Raw genomic sequence first — 16,480 nt, forward strand, 5'->3', positions numbered from 1 at the left:
TTAGATTAAAATTTGAACCATTAATTTCGCCCGTATTAATCAAATAATTAAGGGGGTATGAAACTCCAGATGACGTTGGGGGAAAATAAAGAATCGCCAAAAATCCATACTGGAAAAAATTATATTTCCCCATAAAGCCCAGGTCACTAGATTATTCTAGAAAAATTAAAATTCCCCGTAAAACCCAAGTTAACGTTGTTTAAGGCCATGACGTAAAATGTACAGTCAAAGTTGTAGATTGTTCGAGAATAATCTTCAGGAAAAATCCCACGGCGTAAACACCATTAATGTACAGTCAAAGCTAGGATGATGATCTTATTAAATAGTATAAAAAGCCGAGACCCCAAGTTAAACAACCATCACAATCTCACTTTTTGTTGAACCCTATTAATCGGGAAGTTATAGACTTAAATGGAATAGGATGTCCCAAAGTTAAGGAAATCGATGATGACGGTCCGATGATTACATGTATGCTTAATCATAAAACTGAACGTAATAATAAGAAGTATTAATGCGCGCTATCTAAATGTATATTATTTTCCGAGTGGATTTATAATCACAGGGAAATTGTAAATCGTCATTTAAGAGACGAATAAATCGAATGAAATAACAACTATAAAATGTCCTTAGTTATACACGTATGCATCCTCTAAATTTCCTAAAGTTTCTCTTAAAATGAAACGATTCATGTGGTTTAGGATCGTCCGGTCAAATTCCAGCAATTGAGGGACCATCTCGGCATCGCCGGGGTTGATTGTCCGGGCGTCCCTCCTCCTAATGAATATCGCGTAGATCGCAGCCAAGACACTTAAAACAATGAAATAATCGAACAAATTATGAAGAGACTATGCATAATTATGTTGAAAACTAATTAATAAAGTACCTAAAGCCGTCGCAGTTAGGGGTTATGTAGACTCCAGTCGGGGTGTATCTAAAATCATCCTCATTCCTCTCCGGGCTAAATACAGATGTAAATAAATATACAATTCTCTATACTATTTATATAATTAAAAACTCATACAAGGGGTGCATCTGTTCGGCGGTGATGTTTTCCAGCCCCACCATTTGCTCACTAACACCTTCAACAAGTATGCTTGTTAACAATAAATTCCTTGTGAAGGCAATTATTCTAAAATTGCAATTATATTAGTACTATTTATCACACCAATTATAACACCCTGTTTATTTACTTAAACCCATCACAATTCATAACGCTGGCGTTAAACTGTGGCCTAGGGTTTCCGGTGTAATCGTCTAAAGAATTTCTATTAAGTTCAAAATAAAATCAAACCCAAATAACGCGTATCACGATATTATTATATATATAAATCACTTACAAGTCTCCCACGCTCAAAGTTGGAATTGTATCCACGCTGTTTTTTTCCACCTCTTCCACCACAACATTGAATCCATTTTCCTCGTTAACACCGACATTTAAATCACCTTCATCACTAACCTCATCCATAAAATTAATTAAGCTCTCATCGTCACTAATATCAAGTACGATATTCTCTATATCCTCGGCTTTAATATATTCTTCTACAGGGAACTCCTCCGACATCGCTAATTTCTCCATGACCATGATCTAGCTATCTTTCTACAAAAAAAATTAACTATACTCTAGGAGTGAAAAGAACGTTGTGGCCAAATATTCAAAATCGTCCCTTGCCTGTGAACCACTGGGTTCTTTCGGAAACCCTAAAAACCCACAAACGGTAAGAAATCAGGTGTAATCGCTCACTAGTTCGGATTATACTGATAACTCAAAAGAAATGGTACATCAAATAGTACATATCCGACCCCTCGTTTCGAATCACCTTGGCGACGAAGCCGCGTACGTCATAATTCAGCTGGACTTCCCACGTCGATTTAACTTCTCGACCGAGAGGTTAAACATCCTTGATCTATGGCACATATCACGCTTGGAAATCAGGTGGTAGCGCGCCGATGGGCAAGGTATTAAGAGAATCATACCTATTACTATGGTTTAAGATGGGGTAGCTTGGGTTTTTTAAAGTAGAGCGTAGTTTTGACAGAGGGAGTTGACATATCGAGGAATCATGTTGAGTTTACACTACCTAGAAAGTAATCCGAATTGAGATGAAGTTGTCAATCACCTCAATACAAATAAGATGCTCTTTTCGTATTACACCAAGTTTTAACCAAGTGAGATGGATGACGTCAATGTGAATTCCGTAATACTGTGTTATATTGCGACGTAAAAACTTAAAAACCTGGAAAACACACGTAGAAAGACACTGTTAACGTTGACAATATTTTTAGCCAATGAGAAAATTGGGAAAGGATGACCAGGCATAAACAACGCAGGGAAATTAAAAAACCCGTAAAATACGCGAAGAGTTGAACTATTTTAAAACAAATAAAAAGAGTTGCTAAAAGGGTAAAACGTTGTCGAAAGTGTTGTTAAATGACTAAATCTTGGTTGAAAGTGTTGTTAAATGACTAAATCTAGGTAGAAAGTGTTGTTAAATGACTAAATCTTGGTTGAAAGTGTTGTCAAAAGAATAAAAAGTCGTTAGAAAAGGTTGTCAAAAGAATAAAAAGTCGTTAGAAAGGGTTGTCAAAAGAATAAAAAGTCGTTAGAAAGGGTTGTCAAAAGAATAAAAAGTCGTTAGAAAGGGTTGATAAATGAGAAAAATATGGATGAATGTGTTGATAAATGACTTAAAGGTAGCGGAAGATGCCGTTAAATGACTAAATCATTATTGAAAATGTCGTTAAATGACTATAGTGTGATAGAAAATGATGTCAAAGGATTAAAAAGTGATAGAAAGCGTCGTTCAATGACTTAAATATGAATGAAAATGTGAATAAACGACTATAATATTAAAGAAAATTATGCTAAATGACTGAAAAGCGCTATGAAGTGTTATTAAATGACTTAAAAGGGCTAGAAAGTGTCGTTAAATGACCAAAACGTGGTTGAAAGCGTCGTTAAATTAATATAAAGTGGATGACAATTTAGTTAAGTGAACATTGAGTGCCTGAAAATGTTGTTCAAAGACTAAAAAGTGGTTGGAAGTGTTGTCAAATGAGTAAAAAGTAGTTGTATGGGTTGTTAAATGAATATAATGTGGTGGAAAGTGTTATTAGATGAATAAAAGTGGGTTGACTGTTGTTAAACGAATAAAAAGTGTTTGAAAATGTTGTTCATAGACTAAAAAGTGGTTGACAGTTTTGCTAAATAAGTAAAAAGTGTTTCAAAGTGTTGTTAAATAAATTAACCGTGGTTGAAATTGTTGTTAAATGAATAGCAAGTCGATAGGTTGATAAATGAGAAAATGATGGATGAGTGTGTTGATGTACGACTAAAAAGTGGTCAAAAGTGTAGTTAAAGCACTACAGTATGATGGAAAATGATGTTAAATGACTAAACATAGTGGTAGGAAGTGTCGTTCAATGACTTAAATATGAATGAAAATGTGAATAAATGACTATAAAATAAAAGAAAATAATGCCAAGTGACTGAAAAGTGTCGTTAAAAGACCAAAAAGTGGTTGAAAGTGTCGTTAAATTAATAAAAAGTGGAAGAAAATTTAGTTAAATGAACATTGAGTGCCTGTAAGTGTTGCCAAATGAGAAAGACGCAGTTGCATGTGTTATTAAATGAATACAATGTGTTGGAAAGTGTTATTATATGAATAAAAGTGGGTTGATTGTGTTGTTAAACGAATAAGAAGTGCTTGAAAATGATGTTCAAAGACTAAAAGGTGGTTGACAGTTTTGTTAAAAGTAAAACTGCTTCAAAGTATTGTTAATTAAATTAATCGAGGTTGAAATTGTTGTTAAATGAATAAAAAGTCGATAGTTTGATAAATGAGAAAATGATGGGTGAGTGTGTTAATAAACGATTATAAAGTGGTCGAAAGTGTAGTTAAAGCACTAAAGTATGATAGCAATTGATGTTAAATGACAAAAATGGGTTTGAAGTGTCGTTAAAAGACTAAAAATGTTGTTGAAAGTGTCGTTAAATGATTAAAATGTGAAAGAAAATGTATTTAAATAACAAAAATATGAATGAAGATGTGGTTAAATGACTATAATATAAAAGAAAGTGATGCTTAATGGCTGAAAATCGGTTCGAAGTGTCGTTAAATGACAAAAAGTGGTTGAATGTGTCAGTAAATTAATAAAATGTTTTCAAAAATGTCGTTAAATGAACAATAATTACCTCAAAATGTTGTTTAAAAGCTAAACCTTGGTTCACAGGTTTGTTAAATGAGTAAAAAGTAGTTGCAAGTGTCGTTAAATGAATTAAAAGTGGTTGGGACGTGTCATTAGAGGAATTAAAGAGGCTTGAATGTGTTGTTTAACGAATAAAAAGAAGTTAAAAATGTTGTTCAAAGGCAAAAAAAAGTGGTTGATAATTTTGTTGAATGACTTAAAAGTGGTTGATAATTTTGTTGAATGACTTAAAAGTGGTTAAAAGTGTTGTTAAACAACCAAATAGTGATTGAAAGTGTTGCAAAATAGCCAGATAGTGATTGAAAGTATTGTTAAATAACCAAATAGTGATTGAATGTGTTGCAAAATAGCCAAATAGTGATTGAAAGTGTTACTAGATGATTAAAAAGGGTTAAAGTGTTGTTGAAGGATAGAAAACTGAGGGGGTTTGAGAGTGTTGTTAAATAATTAAAGCGGGATTAATTGTTAAATGCCCTCTCTTGGGCTCTCTGGCGCTGAACATAGCTGTATGTGTTAAAGATACGAAAAGCCTGTTAAACTAAGAAATTCCGTCATTATCGGTTCTGTGTAATAAGAAACAAAAACATAAATAAGAGAAAATTCTACCATGATTCAAAACATAGAATATACGGATAAGAAGATGCGGCAGCGTGTACGTCAATGGTCGAATTTATCGTATCATAGAGAGATTCAGATCCAAAGATAAGACTATTTACAATTCTTCCAATTGCCCTCAAGATTTCTAAATAGGTCATCATGTGAGAACCAATTTACTCTAAATTATATTTTACCTTTGCCCATGTTGTACCACGCCCTTAAGAGTTACATTATGACATTTTTACATAAGCCTTGTCTTAACCACCTGTAAATTATCAACCTTTTATGTACATTAACAAAATTATAAACGTCGATATCTATTTTATCAGTTCTGATCAGATATTTTGTATAAAGAGTGAAAATGTTTCTTTGTGATGGCATCGTCCACCTAGACATTACTAATTTAAATAGTGATGAAGTCGTCGGAGATGGAAACGTTAAAGATTTCTATCAATAAAATATGGTTGAAAACGTTGTTAAATACTAAATTTCATTAAAAAGCGCGGATAGATGACAAATTTTTATTTAAAAAAATTCGGTTGTATAACCAATTTCAATAAGAAGTTCTGCTTTTTGAATAATATGTGCTTTAAACTCTTTTTAAACGAATAACAATTGTTGTTAACAAAAATTAAATAGTGGTTAAAAGTTTTGATTAATGATAGAAATGGTTGGAGTGTTGATAAATGACTTTAAAGTGGCTGAAAGTTTCGTTCCATCTAGCCTCATTACCAGTTATTGGTAATCTAGTTTAACTACCAGCCACCGGCAATTTAGATTAATTACCAGCCATCGATAATCTTAGTTAATTTCCAGCCACCGGTAATCTTAGTTAATTACCAGCAGTCGGTCATCCAGCTTAATTACCAGTAGTCGGTAATCTAACTTAATTACCAGTAGTCGGCAATCTAGCTTAATTACCAGTAGTCGGTAATCTAGCTTAATTACCAGCAGTCGGTAATCTAGCTTAATTACCAGTAGTCGGTAATCTAGCTTAATTACCAGTAGTCGGTAATCTAACTTAATTACCAGTAGTCGGTAATCTAGCTTAATTACCAGTAGTCGGTAATCTAGCTTAATTACCAATAGTCGGTAATCTAGCTTAATTACCAGTAGTCGGTAATCTAGCTTAATTACCAGTAGTCGGTAATCTAGCTTAATTACCAGTAGTCGGTAATCTAGCTTAATTACCAGTAGTCGGTAATCTAGCTTAATTACCAGTAGTCGGTAAACTAGCTTAATTACCAGTAGTCGGTAATCTAGCTTAATTACCAGTAGTCGGTAATCTAGCTTAATTACCAGTAGTCGGTAATCTAGCTTAATTATCAGTAGTCGGTAATCGAGCTTAATTACCAGTAGTCGGTAATCTAGCTTAATTACCAGTAGTCGGTAATCTAGCTTAATTACCAGTAGTCGGTAATCTAGCTTAATTATCAGTAGTCGGTAATCTAGCTTAATTACCAGTAGTCGGTAATCTAGCTTAATTACCAGTAGCCGGTAATCTAGGTTAGTTACTAGTAGCCGGTAATCAAGCTTAATTACCAGTAGCCGGTAATCTAGCTTAATTACCAGTAGTCATTAATCATCTGAAATCACCTTTATTTTTACTGTCCCAAAGGCCGTTGGTAACTTAATATATTAGTGTGGGGGTCCTTTCCCAATTTAACTTGTTAGCTCGCACAAGGCAAGTTACCCTTGTTTTTCAACCACCACGAAAATTGGAAAAAATGGGTTTAAACGTGCTGTCATCATAAACTGACTCTTTACAATGCTAAAATTGCGCAGATTGGAATGTTTTTAATGATTTTAAATGAGACTTAATTATAGTCAGTGAAAATCGCGTAGCCCCTAGTAAAATGTTGTACCTTTCATTTAAAACCCCTTTCAAGTCTGACAAAAGTATAGCTTAGTCTGTAAGGTACTGGACAAAAAGGATGTTTTGGGAAAAAATCCCATGTTATTTCTATGGGAAATATAGAGTTTTTCGTAAAAAGGGCAGATTAATTTTATGGAAATGAAAACCACCCTAAGCAACTTTATTTTTTTATAAATTAAGCTATTATATGGATGACGTTGAAATTTTAACCACATATTGAGGAGCCGAATTGTAGTACCGTGGAATATTTTCAAAACATTTCAAACAATGCAAAAAACGTTACATCAAAACAAAAAACCTTCCTTATACAGTATGAAGTCTTATCTAAGAGAGCTACCGCTCTCATAGAATTCTCCTCAACTGTTTACCCTCTGTGTTCAAAGCTACATTCAAAACTGGGTTGGCGTGTAAACAATATCCTCTCGTTTAGCGTTACAAAGTTGTTTTGTGGCTAGACGCACTGAAAGTGAATTCGCAAAAGCGAAAATGGAACATCCGAAGCGAGCCTACGTTAATCATTAACGTAGGCAACGTCCGAAGCTATAAGCTGAATACGATCATACCATTTACTGATCTAGTTACCACCATGACACTTACTTCTATAATAACACCTTAACCTGATTATTTAAATGTTTGTTTAACTTACGGCTCAATCTGAATCTGAACCGTCAATGTCTCTTTAATGCAGACACGAAAACCAAACCCACATTCGAGGTTTAGGCTATATACAAATGTAATATAGCGTAATTAATGAATAAAAACTGTCATTGTAGACAAAGACGGTAAAGTGTAAAAGATTAGTGATTAAAATTAAATGTTTGTAGTAACAGTTATTCAAATTTTCATTTTTTTAGTACATGATTTTAAAACATCAATTTATTCCAAAATTTCTTATCTTAGTTATAAACGTGTGCAAAAACAGAAGTGGGCACAAAAAGAAATCTTTATATAAATTTATTCACCCACATTGGGGTCGACTAATCTGCAGGTTCTCTGAATGTCTGCAGTCCACAGCAGGAAACCTACTATTTGTAGTACGCAGGTTTGGTTCACATGTACAATATAAGAAAGCAATTCTAAAATTCATTGCCTTACATACAGTCCAACAAAATTATAGTTTCAACTCTGGAATCGGTTGACTAAATTGCAGTACTATGAAATGCAGTCCACGAAAATAATATATTTCAACTCTGAAATCGGGTGACTAAAATGCAGTACTCTGAAATGCAGTCCTCGAAAATTAATAATTTCGTCTCTGAAATCGGATGACTAAAACGCAGTACTCTGAAATGCAGTCCTAAAAATAATAAGTTTCAACTCTGAAATCTTTTGACTAAAATGCAGTACTCTGAAATGCAGTCCATAAAATTATAATTTCAACTCTGAAATCATTTGACTTAAATGCAGTACTCTGAAATGCAGTCCATGAAAATTATTAATTTCAACTCTGAAATCTTTTGACTAAAATGCAATACTCTGAAATGCAGTCCATCAAAATTAACAATTTCAACTCTGAAATCTTTTGACTAAAATGCAGTACTCTGAAGTACAGTCCACGAAAATAATAAATTTCAACTCTGAAATCGGTTGACTAAAATACAGTACTCTGAAATGCAGTCGTCGAAAATTATTAATTTCAACTCTGAAATCTTTTGACTAAAATGCAGTATGTTAAATGTGACGTCACGCATGGAAGAACCCCTCCCTCCCCCATTGTCACGGGCCGTCACAAATTTAGAAACCCCCCCCCATAAGAGTGTGACGTAGTTTATGGACGGTCCCAAACTCGCTCTCGCAAATCGCTTCGAACCTCGCTCTCATGAAAACGGGGCTGAAGAGGAAAGGCAACTCCCTATCTTCGTCGGCAGCTTATTCGATATATAATGTGTTCCAGCTATGGTTCTCAGCAAGAGCAAACCCTGGTCTCTATGTTGGAGTGACTTTGCGGTAATCTATAACGTAGTTTTAAGCGTGCCGACAACATACGAGAGAGATATTTCGAGACAAAAGACGAAAAAATACTAATATTCAGGATTTAAAATCTCGAGGTTTTAAATCCTGTAAATCAGTATTTCCTTTGTCTGTTGTCTGCACGCACAAAGCCATGTTAATGATCACCTCTTAGCCGCTCCATCATAGAAATCTGGATTTGTAGCCCACCTGCCATTGGTCCCGAGTGTTCTTCCGTCGTTTTCAGCGTCCCACCAGACCCAATCGTTTCCGCAGTTACGGTGCGAATTTTTCTCAGATTTCGTATACACCCCCCATCATCCCTGCGCGTACTAGTTTTAGAATGATAAACATATTTCATGATAAAATAATTTAAGTATGGAAGTTTGGTGAAAAAAAAAGATAGGAAATTTTTAAAATCATCTATGTTTTATAATCATGTGTTCAAAAGTGAAAATTTTAATACCTTTTATTTCAGTCAATAATCTTTTTACACTTATCTTATACTTTTTCGAATCTTTGCCTACAAAGACAGTTTTAATTAATGGAAGTTTCGTCGTTTTATTGCGGATATAGTGGCTTTAGCTAATCAAATTGGTTCGGCAATTAGCTAGGTTAATTGTCATTTTAACAAATTTATAGTTACGAAGTACAGATTAAAGCTAATTAAACTGAATTACCAATTAAAGATCATTAAACTAGATTACCAATTGAAGGTCATTAAACTAAATAATCAATGAAAGCTAATTAAACTAGATTACCAATTAAAGGTAATTAAACTATATTACCAACTAAAAGCAATTAAAGTAGATTACCAACTAAACGGAATTAAACTAGATTACCAACTAAAAGCAATTAAAGTAGATTACCAACTAAACGGAATTAAACTAGATTACCAACTTAAGGTAACTAAACTAGATTACCAACTAAACGGAATTAAACTAGATTACCAACTAAAGGTAATTAAACTAGATTACCAACTAAAGGTAATTAAACTAGATTACCAACTAAAGGTAATTAAACTAGATTACCAACTAAAGGTAATTAAAATAGATCTGTGACATCTGTTTCTGCACAAGGCTGTGACTTCTGTTTGTACACAGGTCTATGGAATCTTTTTGTGCACAAGACTACGGAATATTTTTGAGCATAGGGGTGTGGAATCCTTTTGTGCACAAGTCCATGAAATCTGCTTTGTTAACAAGTCCATGACGTCTAATTGTGCACAAGCTATGAAATCTAATTTTGCGCAAGTCTAGGACTTCTGTTGTGCACAGGGCAATAAAATATGTTTGTGCAAAATTCTATGATATCTGTTTGTGCACTAGCCTACGGAATCTGTTTATGAACAGCAGAGGCCTAGAGTTTCCCAAATATTTGGTGGGCCCGGCCCGACGTGCCTGTACCAATGCATACATCGCTGCATGCCTGATGCAAGCAAATTGTTAACGATTAAGTAATAAATACTTTTATTAAATTACTTTTATTTTCATGTTTTCGGTATTATGGATTACAAATTTTCGGAGGGGCCCGTGGCCACCTCTTAAGTTTGGGGGGGGGGGGCTCGGGTCCCACGTGCCTATAGAACTCTACGCCTATTCTCGTATTTGCCCCTTCTCTTAAATGTGTCAGCAATCCTATTCCCCTTTTTATTTGAGCCTCGTTTTATCGTTGATGCGTCTGCCAACCCAGTCGTTCTTGTATTTGTCCCTTCTCATATATTTGTCAGCAATCCTAATCCCACTTGTATTTGAACCTCCTTTTATTGTAATTGGGTCTGCCACCCCGTCCCGTTCGTATTTTCCCCTTCTTTTAAATGTGTCAGCAATCCTATTCCCCTTTCTATTTGAACTTCCTTTTATCGTTATTGCGTATACCAACCCAGTCTGTTCGTGTTTCACCCTTCTCTAAAATGTGTCAGCAATCCTATTCTCCTTTGTATATGAACCTCCTTATATCGTTGATGGGACTGCCACCCCGTTGCGTTCGTATTTGTCCCTTCTCTATAATGTGTCAGCAATCCTAATCCCCTTCGTATATGAACCTCCTTTTACCGTTGATGGGACTGCCACCCCGTCGCGTTCGTATTTGGCCTTTCTCTAGAATGTGTCAGCAATCCTATTCCCCTTCGTATTTGCCATTTATCTAAAATGTGTCAGGAATCTTATTCCGTATATGAACCTCCTTTAATCGTTGATAGGACTGCCACCCCGTCGCGTTCGTATTTGCCCCTTCTCTGAAATGTGTCAGAAATACTATTTCCCTTCTTATTTGCCCTTACTTTTATCGTTATTGGGTCTTCCAACAAAGTTCCTTTAGTATTTGCCCCTTCTCGGAAATTCACAAGCCAGACATAATCATGTAAAACGTAGGTTGACTTTTCTTGCTCTTGTCGTTGTTTTAAACCAAATTATTTCAATAATTCTCAAATCGTCGCGTTTTTTAAATTATAACAGGAATCTTTAATGTTTCCACAAACATATCACATCATTAATACCTACATTGACTACTCGAAAAGGCTCCACAACGTTACGTAAGGCTCCATTGATACTTGTAAAAGACAAAAATTACTTGTTGATTTCATTAGTACCTAGTTTAGTGCTTTAAAGTTCATCGTCTTTAAAATTTGTTTTATCTTTGAATTTTGTGGAAATATGCTTCATGATTTGCTTTAGCTAGTAAGATAAACATGTCGTGCAAACGCCAAGTAATTTTTCAATTCAACTGTTTATTATCTATAGACCATTCCTGTAATTCCATAGGAAAATCAAACAGCACAGGGACCAGGCCGCCATAAGAGTATTTTTTCCTCTCGCCTAAAAGCACCGCAAGCGGCAGTGTGAGCCGATTAGCCTCCCGCGTGTAGCGAACTAGCACTTCGTCTGGAGTTGCCTCTTTGCGCGACGGAACTAGCCTAATATGGCGGCCCCTCTCCTCTGCGTTGGTTTCTCTGCAAGTAGTTAGTGGAATGGTCTATTAATAACGTTAGGAAACCAGATGACGCTGCGCAGATTACAACCCCATTGTTTGAGTGATCTAGCTATTGAGTGTATCAAACTAGAGAAACAATCACTATGCGTGCATGGTCTACTTTTAGATAAAGAAACCAACACAACGCTTAACTTCACTACTGCTATCTTGCTTAACCCTAATATAAACATCTTTCCTTAACCCACCTCTAGGTAAACCTTTCTTAAACCCCCTCTAATACAATCTTTCTTAAACTCCCTCTAGAATTATCTTTCCTTAACCATTCTAGAAAAATCTTTCCTTAACCCCTCTAGAACAATTTTTAATAAAGTTTAATTAAACCCCTCTAGAACAATTTTTAATAAAGTTTAATCAAACCCCTCTAGAACAATTTTTAATAAAGTTTAATTAAACCCCTCTAGAACAATTTTTAATAAAGTTTAATCAAACCCCTCTAGAACAATCTTTCCTTAATCTCCCTCTAGAACAATCTTTCCTTAACCCCCTCTAGAACAATATTTCTTAAACCCCTCTATAACAATCTTTCTCAAACCCCCTTTAGAGCAATATTTCGTTAACCTCTCTAGAACAATCTTTCCATAACCCCCGCTAGAACTATCTTTCTTATACCCTCTCTAGAACAACCTTTCTTATACCCTCTCTAGAACAACCTTTCTTATACCCTCTCTAGAACAACCTTTCTTATACCCTCTCTAGAACAACCTTTCTTATACCGTCTCTAGAACAACCTTTCCTTAACTCCTCTACAACCATATTTCCTTAAACCCTCTAGTAATTCGAATTATTGTAAAAGTAATGTGTCTAATTGAAATAAAGAATAAAAGACTGGTCTGTTACCAGTACATCTCAACAAACAAGTAACCGATATCTGAGCTACTTTCCTTACCTTTAATTACAATCATTAATGAAAACAAAGCGATTAACGCTTTTGGCCGTTTAACACGTTCACGGTCTTCCACTAGGTTTGAACTTATTTCGATCATTGCCTTATGCTCAATAATCGAAAACAATTGGGTCAAAACCACAATACTAGTGCTATAATTCTGCAAAATCTCCTTGTTTTTCGGCCTACTTTTGAGAGCCCATAACGTCGCAACGGAGCGCTTTACCCCAAAACGTCATAGGACCTTTCGGACTCCTTTTGACCCAAGGAACACGCCTGTTAATTTGTGCCAGAATTTCCAGAAACACCCTGTATTTAAAACGAGTAAGCGTCATGACACTTAGGTGTATAGTGTCTACGCAGAAAGGAAAGTTTCAATACCCTTAAAACACCGGGGCTACGCCGGATAGCTTTATTAGCCTAATAGAGAAAAGTATTTAGTGTCGTACACCAGAGATGTTTAAATAAAAACCTATTGGTTTAAAAATTTAACAAGTTGGGAAAACCAAAATATTACCTCTCCGAGTCAAGAGAAGGACTACCTACAAACTTATTTACCCAGTTATGGAAATGTTTCTTTTTTTTATGAACAAATACTGAAGTTAAAATTTATGAAATATTAAAGCAGTATACAAAGCATAGCAAATATACTGTAAATCAGACGACATTTTACATCCAATAAGGATATACTTGTACACATTAAAATCATCCGATGGGGGAAAAACGGGAAATGAAGAGATAAAACTTTGGAGGGATATTACCTTTACGTATTTGTAAAGGCCCAATTTGCTACTCCTCAACTGTATACCCTCTATGTTCAAAGCCATATTCACAACAGGGTTGCCATGTAAACACTATCCTCTCCTTTCACCTCAACAATTTTCTTAGTTTGTCAACATGACGATTAAAGTTACATAACACCAAAGCTAATTTGTGGCTACACACACTGAAGGTAAATGCGCACCATAAAAAGCATGAACACACGAAGCTATAATCCGATTACGATCAGACCTTTCACTGATCTGGGCTGCGTTCAGCAGAGCTCACCAAAAAAGACAGCGGATTTTGGAAAACGTTTTCTGGTGAGATCTGTCGTCATAGCTTTTCTCCGGTCATCGGTCTTTTAAAAATGAAGCTAGCGCAATAAAGCGTGCAAGGTACAAAGGCTTAACAAAAATTGTATGATAACATATTTATGGAGATAGATAAGAACAACTTTTATAATTAAACATAGAAACTAACATGTCTCTTAAACTTCTCGCCGCTCTCGCGTGATCAACTTGTTTCACGCCAATTTAATAGCTATAGTCCCATCAGAATCAGCAAGAGCTATTTGTATTAATTCCTCCATGCTTTTTCGCCAAGCTGAGAACTACGCGTTTTACGTCACGTTATCCAAAAACCCGACTATTTTCCTTGAAGACCGCGCTGGCTCACTGAGCACCGTGACGTCAAAATTCAATAACAAAATCCCGTTCTGGATGACACTGCTAACAGCGCCTGACAGCGCTGAGCTCTGCTGAACGCGGCCCAGATTTCCACCATGATTATAAAGTCTAAGCCTAATTATTTAAAAGTGTATTTAACTTTCGGCTCACTCTGAACCGTTAATGTCTCTGTATTACAGAAACGAAAACCAAACCCAAGCGTTTACTTTTTGGTTCACTAGGCCTAATGACAAATAGAAGTTCATTTGCCCAATATAGTTGCGTTCTTCTTGAAATCACTTTAGAAAGAATTATGCTATAAACAGATGTAGTATAGCTTAAGTAATATATAAACATCGATTTCAAATAATAATAATAAAAAATATTCTTGGGATATCAGAATGAAACAGAGCTTTATAGCTACAAAACCACTAAAGGCATCGAAATTACGAAAAATATTTCCATATATTAATAATATATTATGAGAAAACCGAATATTAAGGTTTTGTAGGATTTCTTTCCACAAAACAAAGCGAACTGCTAACGCGGTGCACTAACGGACGGACACACACAGACTAAAACATAGGCTGCTTTTTAACTCTTTCCGTTTTAATTTTGAGTTGAGAAACTAGATTATCTTAAATATTAAAATAAATATAATTAATATTAAATATTTTCTTCGTTAGTTGTTCGCCTTATAGAGCGTTACATCGCGTTGATAAAGAACAATTAGACATTCTTGAGAGACTTGACTAATTTTGGCGTTTGAAATGAAGCATACGCCGGTTGCATTACCTTACTCAAATAGGTAGTATATAAGGGTGTCGAACTACAGCTAAAAGCAAGAACAACCGCAATTGCGAAAACCTTTGGTGGACAACCCACCCTAGGGAGGCTAGACGTTTCTCGTAACCCTAGCTGATCGCCGCGAATGTCTTAAACCAAACGATGACTATGGAGTTAGAAGCCAATAAGACAGATTGGTGTCTATGTGGAATAGACGGAAGACCAGTAGATGGTGGTGTTTAGAAGCCAGTATGTACAGACTGGTGTCCAAGTGGGATGGACGAAGACCAGAAGATGGTGGTGATTAGAAGCCAGTATGTACAGACTGGTGTCCATGTGGGATGGACGAAGACCAAAAGATAGTGGAGATTAGAAGCCAGTATGTACAGACTGGTGTCCAAGTGGAATGGACGAAGACCCGAAGATTGTGGTGATTAGAAGCCAATGAATACAGACTGGTGTCCATGTGGGATGGACGAAGACCAAAAGATGGTGGTGATTAGAAGCCAGTAAGTACAGACTGGTGTCCGTGTGGGATAGACAAAGACGAGAAGATGGTGGTGTGAGAACTCAAGTAAAGGAGCCATTTCCGTGACTGTGAAAGCAGTTCGGAAATGGCGAACACGTTTGCTCCGATACGCAAACTGCGAACGCGGTCACGTGGGTGTAACAACAGACAAACACACAGACAGACACACACACACGTCGAAATTAGAACCTCTCCGTGACATACGTCACTCGGAGAGGTAAAAAATATGTCCAAATGTTTTAATGTCTAATTCATGTTTTACTACGAAAAGGCTAATATGGCATAACTTCAGCTATTTTGAGTTCAACCGTCTGGACTACAACACCGAGTCTCTAGAGGTGATTAAAATAACAAAGCATAGTTTCTCGTTTGGTTTAAATTAATCATTTATTTCTTTTCAAAGGATATGCAGTACGTTGCATTACCCTGTAACTACAATTACTTTTACAACAGTACTAGATGGACATTCAAAGGCGTTTTCTCAACTGCCGATATACATATTACATCTTCACCACCGAAGCAGATATTAACATCATCTATGGACTTCTTGAATACCGATAGCCAAGTGACAACCAGCTTATTACTCTAGTTTATTGTTATCGTATTAAATCTTTAACATATTTCAGACCGTTATTTGCCTACTGTTAAGCCTTGTCACAATATCTCTACTTATGTCGTACTTGGATTACTTTCGAAAAACGAATCATGTCAGTAATGCAGTTACTTTCGTGAAATCATTTTTGTGGAATGTATTTGACCTGTTTTCACTCGTTTTCTTCGAACGTAAGTACATGTGGGTGTGATTCCCGTCTTTACAAGGAGCCTAGAAAAATTCACTACAACAGACGACAGCGTATGTACTAGGCCAGACCGGACATTTTGCTCCCCCAAAGTATATTATAGCATAAGTTCATATGATATGTTCCGTAAGTATGTCACTGTTTACTGAGAGCTTGTCATGAAGTGGCGTAGATACTACGTCATAGATTCTCGTAAAGAGACGCCTGGTGATGCGCTGTCACGCTGTCAATGTTCATGCTCGTGTATAAAAGGTGTGGAAATTTGTTGAGTAGCAATGTTATCAAAAAACAAACTTTATTTTCGACTTGAAAAACAAACAACACACATATCTTTAAGGTGTGGTCGAAAGGACCGCTACCTTTACCTTAAGTTTCGCGACTGACGAATTTCTGTATTCAAACAATCTTTTCGTAGGGGTTTTGCCATATTGGCAT

This window comes from Phalangium opilio, unplaced genomic scaffold, assembly GCF_054372755.1.
Source record: "Phalangium opilio isolate 3A_F unplaced genomic scaffold, DU_Popi_V2 ptg000810l_1, whole genome shotgun sequence".
Lineage (NCBI taxonomy): Eukaryota > Metazoa > Arthropoda > Arachnida > Opiliones > Phalangiidae > Phalangium > Phalangium opilio.